A 13596-nucleotide genomic window follows, 5' to 3' on the forward strand; every position below is an offset into this window, starting at 1 on the left:
CCTTTGAAATTGTGCTTGACATTTATCCCATAGGAATCATTCAACCTGAATAATGGGAAATGCCAGCTTCAACTTTGGAGTACTTCCTAAGGGTTGGACAAAATATAGAATCCATAGCTGTGCTCTGTGTGTGCTGCAATATCGTTTATCTACAACAAAGAGATACAGAGTCTTTTTTTTTTGCAAATTGAGAGAGACAGGAGTAGCTTTGGCTTTAGCTTGTAATGAACAACATGAACTAGACACATGGTAAGAATTTCAATGCAATGGAACAATGAGACCTGTACCCAAATCTATTCCTAGCTTCAGCCCTGGTGATGAGACCTGGGGACTGAAACTGACTACCTTAATATCACCACATGTAAAACAAACTTGTGTTTTCAATAACATAGTAGAATTAATGTAATGAAATATTCATTTCCTTATTGTTGTAATGTAAAAGTAATGTAAAAATGTAAGAAAAACAGAAGAATAAAAGAGAGTTGGATGTCTCCTGGCATAGCATGGTCCAATCTGTGTTATCCAGTGTCACTTATGTCATTCTTAATTGTAGTTTCAGTGGAGAGGAAAAAACCACAGACAAAAAAGATTGACATGCAGAATGGACTGTATTCTTGTCCCTGTAAAAAGGGGGCACAGTTTCTCAAAGGAGGGGCAAGATGCTGAATGACCTACTTAAAAGGATCTTCTTTTGGGTGAAAAAGTGTCTGGATGGCTGGGCCCAGAGGGTCATAATGAATGGAGTTGAATCCAGTCGACCGCTGGTCACCAGTGGTGTTCCCCAGGACTCAGTGCTGAGGTCTGTTCTGTGTAACATCTTTATTCAGGATCTGGATGAGAGGATCTATTGAACCCTCAGCAAATGACAGATGGCACAGATGACACAAAGCTAGGCGTGATCAGAGACCTGCTTGAGAGCAGGAAGACTCTTCAGAGGGACATGGACAGGCTGGATCTATGGGCCAATGCCATTGAATGAGGTCTAACAAGGCCAAGTGCTGGGTCCTGCACCTGTGCCATAACAACACCATGCAAAGCTACAGACCTGTCCAGGGGAAAATGAGCAGGGGGTTGTTGTTGACAGCCAGCTGAACGTGAGCCATCAGTGTGCCCAGGTGGCCAAGAAGACCAATGGCATCCTGGCTTGTATCAGAAATAGTGTGACTAGCAGGACCAGGGAAGTGATTGTCCCCCTGTACTTGGCACTAGTGAGGCCACACCTCAAATGGTTGGGCCACTCACTACAAGAAAGACATTGAGGTGCTGGAGTGTGTCTAGAGATGGGGCAATGAAGCTGGTGAAGAGTCTGGAGAAAAAGTCTGATGAAGAGCAACTGACGAAGCTGGGCTTGTTCAGTCTGGAGAAGAGGACACTGAGGGGAGACTTTATTGCTCTCTACAACTATCTAAAAGGAGGTTGTAGTGAGGTGGGCATTGGTCTCTTCTCCCAATTAATGAAAGATAGGACAAGAGGAAATGGTCTCAAGTTGTACCAGGGGAGGATTAGATTGCAAATTAGGAAGAACTTTTTCACTGAGAGGGTTGTTAGACACTGGCACGGGCTTCCTGGGGAGGTGATGGAGTTACTATGTCTGGAAATATTTAAAAGATGTACAGATGAGGTGCTGAGGAACGAGGTTTAGTAGTGGGCTTGTGAGTGTGAGTGGTTGGACTCAATGATCTTAAAGGTCTTTTCCAACCAAAATGATTATATGATTCTAGAGTATGTAGATATATGAGGTGTTGAACAAGAGAGAAAGAGGGTGAAGAACAAAATAAGCAATAATACAGGTATTGATTAAATCACGTATTCTAGAAATTGTAACTTTTTTAAACCAAACTGGTTTTAGGACTGACAGAAGGATAGTCTTGACTTTTCATTTTTGTTTTGTGTAAGCCTTTTACAGATTGTCACAGAAAATAGCCATTTTTTCCTGATTATGAATTACAGATTGTTAAAGATGCCACCTGTAATGAAAGTTTGTAGTTTTTCCATTGCACTACCAAACATATGGGAACCTATGGGTAACACATTTTAAAAGAAAAAAATCCATACTGTCAAAGTCAAAAGCACCTCAGGACTGTTATGGGCAAAAGACCATGTTTTTGGTCCTTTCTTAGGCTATCAGTAGAATAACTCTGTAAGTAGTGGTCGTTACAGGAAGGAGTGGTAACCACCTGAAAAATGCAGACATGAGCACTGCCAATATGTGTTTGCTCTGGAACAGAAAAAAGTATTGCAGTCAGAGATGTGATTGCCATTAACTAGGAGATATCATAACGGTACCCATTTGTATCCACCTAGCTTGGTAGGTCATCCTGGAATTGTGACACTTATTTGGACACCCAAAATGAGTGTTCATGGTCCTGGACAGCATGGGCTGAGAGGAGAAAACTTCTCTGCTGTTGATAGGTAAAGTAGATTTAATTTAGCATTAGTGTGCCCTTGCAGAGCAGAAGTGCCAACTGACTTGTCCCAAAGATGTATTTTGAGACTATACTTGATCTCAGGGGCTTTCACTTCAGCACTTCTCTTGAGCACTACTACTTTTGGTTTATTTTGGCTTTTTTACCATGATAATTGATAGTTAGGAAAGACATCTTCTCAGCAATCAAACACGCTGCAGTTGAATATTTTGTACCTGCTAACTCAGTTTAAATGACATTGCCCAGAACCTGGTCTCATTACTTCCCTGTGTGGATGCACAAATTATTTATGTTAACCCTACTCCTGAAGCAATAACCCTTGAAGTTCCTGCTGTTACCTCTATTCAATGTCTTGGCATGACCTGTTTTGATTTTTTGCTTTACATTTGCAAAATTTTGGAAGACAGTTTTCCTTTTTGTTACCGTTTTAAGGCAAGTAGAGTTGACTGTGCCACACTAACAACTGATATTATACAAGTATGTTGCTATTTAAGGTCCTACCTCTGGAGAGACGCTTTGCCTCTGAGTGCTAGGTGCTGTCAGTATTCTTGCCCTAGAAGCTCATTACATCGTTTGGCAGGTTGTGAGCTCAAAATGGTTAACAGAATGTCAGCAGTGATGTTGTAATCCTCCAGGACTGCCAGCATGCTGCACTGTTGTTGTGTCAAATCGGGGGGTTTGAAGGAAGCTGTGCTAGCTCCAGCAGCTGCCTCAGTCATGTCTGTCATTTTGGGTCTCTGCTCCTAACAACATGGCTGACGTAGCAGATAAAAAGGATTACCCCCATACTGGGCACACAGCTAAATTCTTTTACTCCCTACTGCATCCAGAAAATGCAGGGCCTCTGAGAAAGGGCTGTCGCTTCCTCAGAAAGCTAATGGAGTGTCAGGAATGTGTGTCCTTGCTTTGCGGAGGGGCAATGCAAAAACACACGTTTGACAAACAACCCTCGACCTGGCTGTAATGGTGAAAGCAATGCAGGTAAACCCAACTGCCCTCTGCCCTACTTCTCCTCTGCTGTAAGCAATTAATTCTCCAGCAAAATAACCAGAGGGAGCACTTTTTCCACAACATTGCTGTTTTCTAAAATCTGCATTGGCTTTGTCCTTACATTGACATTGCAACCATCTGGTATGAACGGTTTGATATAAAGTGGGGCAAATCCACCCTCTAGCTTCTAAAGAAGTACTCTTTGTGAACCATGCTAGTTTTCCATTTTAGTTTTAAAAAGACTATATGCTTTAAATTCCAATCGCAAGGATTGTTTGGAACTGTCAGAGCTGGACTCAAGTTCAGCTCCATTTTCAGTCATGTAGTATAAATCCAGGTATTTTTATCGTTCCAATCTCATTATTGAAACATCTGACATATTTAGCCACATAAAAAAATTGGAAGAATAAAGAACAAAAGAAAACAAAAAAGCTACTCTACAATGGTTGTTATCTTCTAGGTTGACAGCCAAGGCACAGATATGGGTGGATCTAAAGTCACAAAAACATCTGTGGTTAGATTATCGCCCTAATCTCTGGATTACTCTTCTGAGCTTGTCTCTCACAAGGTACTGACATCCATGATAGGAAAAGCTGTATTTTCTTGGTATCATAGGTGGGGTTTTTCCTTTGTAAATCTCTGGCAAAGAACGTACTAAGCTTTAGGATAATCACTGAGTGAGGCATGCAGCAGTTGAGGCAGTGACTTATACATTCTGGGATTCATCTTTTGTGTGTGATGAGCCAGAGCATTTGCTAGCAAGGGGTCAGGTGGGAAGTGTCCCACTGGCATTCTTTCCTCTAGGAGGAAAGGAGATGGGAAGCTTCTGACACATGTTCTAGTTGTGCTGTCAGAAATAAAGAAACCCTCACAAAGATGACTCTACTAGATGAGACTGAAAGGCCAGCTTTCAGCCTGTTACAGGCGCTGGTAATGGATGTTTAGGGAAACATAATAAACAACATAATAGACTCTTCCTGTGATATACCTTTCCATCTTCTAACAATAGGTAATGAGGGATTTTTAGATTTGTGGCTTACATCCAGACCATCACATTTAACAGGACTCAGTAGACCTTTCTATTAGCTGACCTAGTCCTTTATAATCAGTTTTTCCTTTTGACCTTCACAACTTCCCAGGTCAATGAGTCCCACTGCTTCATTCTGCAGTCTGTGGAAAAACACTTCCCTTTGTGAGTTTTCAGTCCTGAGTCTTGATAATTTCTACTGGGAGCCACTTGCTTCTTTTTTCTCCTCCTTTTTCTGAGAAATGATGAATAGTTGTCCTGCTTGCCACTCTAGATATTTTAGTTCTGATATTCTCTAAGAGTTCTGTTTTCTCTAGGCTGAGGAGTCTCCATCTCCAAGCAAAACCTTTCAATGTTTCGATCATCCTTTCCCTTCTACACTGTTTCTTTTCTAGTTATGATATTTATGGGTTAGTATCCACTATGCAGGTTTTGAACACATCATGGATTCATGTAGTGGCATAAAACTGCTTTCTGATATTTTCTTTATTCCTTTCCTGGTAATTCTCAAATTTCTGTTTGTCTTTCTCACTAATGTTAGGAATTCAAATGATATTTTCTGAGAAATATTCACAGAGGAAGGAGGAAAAAGGCTTCCCATGATCTGTACCTCCTAAAGACAACCCAAATTTGTTTTATCATGGGAAGAAAATGTCAGTGTGATTTTCATGGCTTTATCCCTTTCACTGCTGACTGAAGCAAGCTAACCTTTCCCCCATATCAAGATTTGGAGGGGCATCATGGAGTGAGGGCTATTGCAGATGAAGAAAGTCACACATGAGAAAATCAGATGGAACTAATGGCATTGCAGTCCAAGACTTTCACTTGAAGGTCAGGAATAAGAAGAAAATGTAGACTGGGTATGGAGTAGAGAAACAGGAGCAGAAGAGCTGTGCATTCTTCATCTCACTTGGACGGAAAAGCAACTGGCTTAGGTCACAGCATTTTACATGGTGAGATTGGGCAGGGAATGAATAAATTACAGGGCTGTATCTTGCAAAAGCAAGAGCAGGTGTATTGATGGTTTATCTGACACTGAACAAGAATTGGGAAATTCTCTAGAGGCAAACAAAAAGCATGCATGCTTCACAGCTGACTGGAAACTTATTAAACATAAAAATATGATTTAAATACTGGATAGGATTCTAGTAATTCGAATTTATCAGTACTAATAGGATATGTGAATTAACCTGTTGTCCCTGTCCAACTGTAAGTTAAACATGGGGCTTTCTTCCAGCTGTTGTGCAGACTAATAGCAGCATGAGACCCATTCATTGTGATTCATGACTGTGCAGATGATTGACCTTGCTATCAGAAGGTGATCATGAAACAGAAGTGCATAGGTCACATCATTTCTTCTAGCCCTCTTAGAAATCTCCCAGTAAAAGGGGATCATGCTTGGAACTACACCACAAACCGTGCTGCAATGTGCCCAGAACACCCCACTGGGCCTGGAGATGACAAGTGTAGGGCTGGCCATGCTTGATCTTTGCCTCAGGATAAAGCAGCTCATCTGCCAGCCCCAGGTGACCGGAGCAGAAAGATAATGTGGAGCCATCTTCATTTTCCATTTCTGCCCTACTGATTTCTGTTTTGGGGAAGGAGAGGGCAGTGCTAGAGGACGACCAAAGGTTTCCTTCTGCAGGTTTGTAAATGCCCTTTTATTTTCTTTAGCAAGGACTGTAGAGGTGATCATTCCCTGCACTCAGCAGCTTCCCCTGTCTGCCTTACAAATGAGTCACATAATGCTGCTGCCTGAATTTTCTTGCAAGGTGTGACAGCGTTGCCATCAGAATGCTCAGACTCTCTCAGTAGCTCTCCCATAATCTGTGCATCAAACTTGCAGTAAATCTACAATCCTTTTCACTATTAATAACTATCTTGGGGAAAAAAGAACATTAAGTGGGAAATCATCATTGCTCATCTGTATGTGTGTGGAGCTGTTCAACTGGGATGCATGCTCAGACAAGAGATGTTTGAAATGCAGGAGGCAAGCACTCCCAGCCAGACGGTGTTTTTAGCACAAGCTCTAAATTCCACTCTTAGTTATAAGGGTGCCGCACCATTTCCATCACATGAATTGGCATAAGAGAGCAGAATCCGACCCTTAGAATAGCATATGGTAGCCCTGTTTCTACAAAGGTGATCAGTGCAGGAGACATGGCAGCAAACATTCCTAAGGAAATGTTGAGATGCAGTTTGTGAACTGCCACAGCTCCTGATATGCTGCCAACAAAAGAGTTTCATCAGCAGTGCCTGGAGCAGAAGGGACCTAAAAAGAGAGTGACTGGTAGGAGAGGTTTTACCACATTTGTACAGAAATGTATCTTTGTGAAGAAATGAACAGTTTATCACAATTGTAAAGGTACAAAAATGACTGATGGCCCTACAGCACTCTAATCTTTACTGCAACCACGTCAGCTAGATCCTTGGTCCCTCAAGTCCAATCTGCAGCAAAGCTAAAGAGTTGAGGTGAATAAACAATAATCTCCAGTTCAGGTGGAGCATTAACATCCACAGACACTCTGGGCCAAATCCACTCCTGGTGTGACATCATTTGAGTTACGTCAGGCTCAATTTTAGCAAGAAATCTGTGCTGGCTTTCACAGCAACAAGAATTTTCCCTTATTTCTGAAGTAGGGGTGATGAAATTAATCAGGTCAAAGGAGACTAAACAGTGGATAAAAACCTTGATCCCAGTAAGGAGTTTTGCCTGCTCAGGGACAGGGTTTGGCCAGCCATGGTAATCATGGGGTGGTTACAATGTACTCCAGACATTGCATAACTGCTGGTTTAATTTACAGCAAATGTTACTCAAAGCAGAGGATTTAATTCTTCTGAACATTAAAGCTGGGTTAACCTCCTCTTCATAAGTCACTGTACATTTTTTTCACAGAAACAAGGTATATAACCTCTTTTTTTTTTCTGTTCACAAGTTCAGTAATTCTTTTGCTCTCTTAACTATTTCTGGAGTTATATGCATGTACATTCACCATAAAATTTTCCAAGTCTACCATCAACTCTGAAGTCTCTGGGTATCAGGTTAAATTTCTGGATTTGCTCTTAGATGGAGTACCAGCTTTTCATGCCATGTCAAAAGTCAGCATACAATCATCCCATTAGAGAAGGATTAGTTTTTTCAGATTCTGACTCCTGTAAAGTTTCTTATACTGCCTGAGTTTTGCTGTGTTCCCAATTGAAATTCTTGACAATTCAGTCTTGCAATAAAACCAATCATCCCAAATTTTACTCCAGATTAATTAATTATGTGATAAACATGGTTACAGTTTTCATTTTTTTTTAAAGTTCTTTCTTTAAAAGTTATTCAGAGATTTTCCCACATACTTCTTTTTTTCCACACCCACTCTGTCCCCACTCTTACACATTTTATTTTCTTACATGCTCTGTGGAATCTTATTCTTTGCTCTTGCAGTTCACTCAACTGAATTCTGGCCACTGGACCAAGAAGGGTAGAGATGCATAGCTGCTGCGTAGATATTTTTCCACTAGGTTTGTTTACTTTCATGTGTCCTTTTTGCTCTTGACTCACAGAGGTACAGATTCTACCTCAAAGAACAGCACCAGGGGGTAAACTGTCTTTAGTTTAAAAGCAAATGGAAGGCTTTTAGTGCTGTCCTTATTGACATGTGAAGGTCAAATGAGATTGCTTCTTACTTCTACTGGCCAATTCTATCTCTTGGATTTTGTAAAAAATGTTGACTATTCAATAAAGTAATTCTGTTCAGCTGAGCTCTGTTACTAATATCAGATGTGGAAGCCTAACTGTTAGTCATAGTAAAAACTTTTATAGAATAATACAGTCACAGAATGGTAGGGGTTGGAAGGGAGCTTTAAGAGATCATCCAGTCCAACCCCCTTACAGAAGTGGGTCGATCTAAATCAGGTCACACAGGAATGTATTCTTGTCATAACAATTATTAAATGAAATCTGAATACACAGAAGTGGCAAATCTGTTGAGAAAAAAAAATAAAGATTTATGTAGAGTTTACAAAGAAAGATAAACCTCTACCATTTTGAAAGAAAGGAATCAACAAGTCAAGTTCAGAAACAGTAATATAACCTACTTCAGTCATATTGAAATAGTCTAGTTTGGATTTTTCATGATTTTATAATAGTAGATAGTGTGACTGTATTTTTCTCAGTTCAAGTGTCCTGTTAAGATTTTCAGGATGTGTTAAGATACTTTAAAAAAAAATATTTCACAGACATTTATATTTTCTAAACATTTTGTAGAGAAAGAAGAATGGCTTTTGTCACAAGTACATATAGTACTTGGAATATTATTATTTTTACATTGGTCTCCCTGTGTCAGAAAAACAAGACTGTAAACTACATTACTTTAAAGCTTCTTCACTAGATCTGAGTGAATTACTGTAGCTAAGATCTCCTTTAGAGAAGATGGTAGGAGTAACACCAACATGTTTCACAAATCTGCCAAACTGTCAATTGAAAGTAAGGCAATATTTTATTTCAATATCCTTAAAACACAATATTGTAATGTTTTCTCTTGGAATTTTAGTACATTTCTTGGAACATCTCTCTTTAAAAACAAAATCATTAATTGTGAAACAAAATCTTATTTGCCTGAAGGGAAACTTTGTTTTTGACTGAATGAAACACTGTTTTAAGTCCTTTTGGACTAACTCATAATTAAATTTCTCTAGATCTTGTGTTTGTTTTTCCTTTCCAAAAGTACCAGTAACATGAGACAATAATCTCTTGGCAAAGTTCTATTCTTTGGGTTGCCAATGTCATCTAAAATGGATTCCTTCAAAAAACAAAGTGACTGTCTTGTACAGATCAGTGATTTTATTTTATTTTTTTCTTCCAGTTATCATCAGCATTCAATACTTGACACACACTTACCCATCTTTCATCTTCAAATGCATTGCCTGAGCATATAAATGGAACTGATTTCAATCCTTTACACAGCTATAGCTATAGCATGTGAGACTGATGATGGAAAGGAAGAGGGGATGGGCCTACAGCCCTGTTACTTTTCCCAGTAAACCCAAACCTGCAACTTTTGTGTGAAGGTCTAAAATCTGTTAATGAAGGTACTGGCTTATCTGTTCCTGAATCAAGCCTTCAAATGAGTTTTTTGCTCTCTGTAAATGCCAAGAAAAGAACTTGGCTTATTCCAAAGCAATGCCCAAGCTCTGTTTCTTCCCGAGCTCAAACAAACTGAAAAGCATTTCTGTGAAACATCAGAGAGAGAATTCTGGGTAATGATGGATGAATAAATATGCTCAGCATCCTGCTTTCCTTCAGAATTCCTATGTACAGTAGACTGTAGCGAATATTTACATTTCAATACACAGATCGCTTCCTCTGCTCTTTCAAAGCTATGTTGTTTCAGACCTGGAGCTGCCCAAAGAAAGTTTGGACTTTACTGAGGATGCAAGTGGGCTTTAAAAGAGGGAAGTTTGTTTTATTCCCCTGTCCTATAACTGTCAAGAATATAACAGTATAACTCCTTTGCTAAGTGAACAGTCAAAGATGCCTCTTCCTTGACAAATCTTCTTCTGAAAGCCATGGCACAGTAACTATACTTGAAGTTATTTAATTTATTAAAAAGAAATATGACTTCATCTGACAGGTATGAGTTGATGCTTTAATAATATATGCTACCAGATGCAAAACAGTGAAATATCATTACTGTTACTTTTTCCAATCTATTGGAAAAATACTACCTTGTGTTAGGGTGATCTCTTACTTGTTTATCACAGCATTAGTCAATTAACGGAATAGAAAGAGAAGGGGCAGCTAAGAATAGGTAACATCTTGGATTGGGTTTGTTTGCAGAGATTTACAAACTCACGTGAAGAATGTCATGATTCCTTAAAAATGTATGCAAATGGAGATGAACAAATCTATTGTAAAAACCTCTCAAAGAATGGGACTAGCTTGTATGTCTTCTAAGTAGTCAGAAACACAAGGTGTATGGATATGCATTTGTCACTGATTAGATGTTGTTAATGCTTCTGCATGATAAAAGCACAGATGTTACATAGTGGGATAAGAGGATGTGTGTATATAGAGGAGTGCATATTTCTGGGAAAAAAAGCACATGTGTCTTGGAGAATTTATGACCTGAGAAGCCAAATTTAACTTTAAAAAAGAGCATGAAGAAGCACCAAGACAACAGAGAAAAACCCATAGACCCATCAACTCTATGCCATTGTGAATTGAGTTGAAAAGCTGCAATATTTTAAACATGTTCTGTTTTCAAATCAAAACAAATCAAAACCAAACATACTCCACTCAAAAGCTCCAGCTTCTGATCCACAACAACTCACAAGCCATTGCTTCCTGGAACAGCACAAACATCAGAACAGGCACAGAACTCCAAAGGGGAACAGGCACAGGTTGTATGACAGAAAACCTTGGGAGAGGCACTGTAAAGTTGGTTTTATGCACATGGATGAAATGTGCATAAAATAAACACAGCTGTGATGGCCCTATTTTTAGTTTTTTTAATAAAGATCTGGTTTATTTTGGTAAGTATGTAACCCTTGGAAGTTATTATGTAGAATAGGCAATGTTAAAAAAGATGAACATGCAGTAGTTGCCGTGCCCTATGTGAAACAAAGGTAACTGTGAAGAGTACTCTGAGACTGAGGACTTTTGAAAACAGTGTGGTTCAATTTGGAAATAAAAGGGGAAACAAGCCTAAGTATTATATAAAATACAGGATTTCCTGATTAATTTTAGCTTACAGAGAGCAGACATGCTAGACGTTGGGGCTGAATCTGGAGCATTTTCCAGTGAATGTAGAGATTCTCACTGTCTTCACTGGTGACTGGGTGAGGATTTTAAGAGACTTTAAGGATTGAGAGAAAAATAAGCTTTTCATTATATTCATTAGATTTCCATTCTCAGTTACTGAAATCACTTAAATCTCTGAGCATTAGCTGCACTTTCAAAAAAATGGCTTTTAGAACATAAGATTTCCTTTTCCCATCTCTGCACCTGTCTGTTTGATCTATTAACTTTTCAGGGAAGCTTATTATTTAGCATAAATCCAATAAAAAACTCAGGAGGACTTTTATACTGACTTTGACATTGCAACGTAGCTGACATGCTGCTCTTCTACTCTGTACAGAGATAAAATACTCAATAAAAAATAAGAGAGACAACATTTATGGGGTTCCATGCAAAGGAATGACAAGTTACACTTAAAACCCACCTGGATGAGTTCCTGTGTGACCTACTCCAGGTGGTCCTGCTCTGGCAGGGGGGTTGGACTAGATGATCTTTTGAGGTCCCTTCCAAACCTTAAGATTCAGTGATTCTTTGAAGTGGGTACATGCCATATTCCTCATATTAGAAGTGGCTAAACTTTTAATGTTAGAGTGACCGTGTAATTTCACCAAAACAGTTTGTGTGTTGAAGAAAAAATCCTTCAGAAATATTTGAAGGATAGAAATCTTCTTGTTCCTGACTATGTATTTTCAATTTTTAATTGCATGGTTTACAATTACTTATTTATGTAATTCTGATAGTAGTCCAGTGTTGTGCAGAACTGAAAGAAATCCCAGGTCTCCATGGTAAAACTTTGCTTATAATATCTTTAAGAACTTTATTTATCCATTTTTAACACTTGCAGAAGGAAAATATATTTGATAAATTAGAAATACCCCATTTTATTTCAAATATTAAGGAAGCAAATCTCTGGGGAAAAAAGGCAAGATAAAATTATCTTTGTGGTGTTTAGGCTTGTTAGGAGTAAAAATAGGTAATTGTCAAATGTTCATCAGTGTTCAATGGTTTCCATGGAACCTTTTTCTATAAGAGGCAAAATTGTTGATGTCTTGAGCAGGGTGGCACCACTTCACTTAAAAGGCATTGCATTTCTGCTTTGCAGTAACATTTCTGAAAGTCTAGTATGTTGCATGAGGAATGAGCTTTTTTGTTTTGTTTTGTTTTGTTTTTTTTTTAAATAAACTGTTGCTAAATCTGCCTCTGATACTCAGAATCAATGAAGTCTTGTATTCTTCTAAATTTAATGGTCAAATAAGTGTAACTTCCTTTCCTGCTGATATTCATTTCAATAGAGAGTGAAATTTCTTTAGCCTTGTTTCACTTACAAACTTCTTGGTAAAACCATGAAGGAACTCTGTGCCTGGAAAACCAAATTGGTTCCTTTATTATGGGAATTATTTATAGAGATGTTGCAGCAGAAGCTCCAAACTTCTCATTGTAGCTGAAGCTTTCTCTACTGCAAATTCTTCTCTTCCTCTTGAGTTTCAGAAAAGTTGCAACAATCGTTTTTCTAGAGCTGCATATTTGCATTTAACCTGAGAAGTAATTAAAATGTATAACTTATGAGGATTTATTTTTTCCTATGTCGTGGTTTGGCCCAGCTAGCACAGCAGCACCACGACAGTCTCTTGCTCGGTGCTCCCATTCACCCCCACCCTCATTAGAATGGCGGAGGACCCAGCAAAATGGGAGTGAAAAGATAAGCAAGGTTGTTGTGGATTAAGACAAGGGCAGGGAGGGCTCGCTGCCAATTACAGTTCCAGGCAAAACAGACTCCAGTATTAGACTTAGAAAGTAGGAAAATTTATTCTACTACCTACAAGAAATAGAATGGCATAAAAATGAAAAGGGAGAAGGATGATAAGACAGTTACAACCAGAACTTTAAGATCTCCCTCCCTCATCCCTCCTTTCTTCCCAGACCCAACTCACTGGTTCCAATATCTCTACCTCCTCCCCGCTAAACAGCTCAGGAGGGCAGGGAGTGGGGGACACACGGGACACAGTCCTCAGTGAATATCTCTGGTGTGGGTTCTTTGCCACGGTTGCAGTTTCTGCAGATACAGAGTATCTCCCCTGGGACATGGCCACTTCTGGGCATAAATTTAATGAGCTTCTTTGTTGTGGGCTCCTCCCCACAGTTACAGCTTCTGTGAATATTGGGTCCTTTCCATGGGACATGACCTCCTCCGGCCATAGTTACTGCCCCTGACACAGGGTCTTTAATGAAGTGAGTCACTACCCCTCACTTGGGGTCATTATCAAAATGAGTCTCTACCGCTGTGGCCAGGTCTTTAAAGAAATGCAAACGAATCTGAGCTTCATCAGTCTTTTCCATGGAATACAGGGGAGTCTCTGCTCCAGCAC

This window comes from Colius striatus, chromosome 4 (assembly GCF_028858725.1).
Source record: "Colius striatus isolate bColStr4 chromosome 4, bColStr4.1.hap1, whole genome shotgun sequence".
Taxonomy (NCBI): Eukaryota; Metazoa; Chordata; class Aves; order Coliiformes; family Coliidae; genus Colius; species Colius striatus.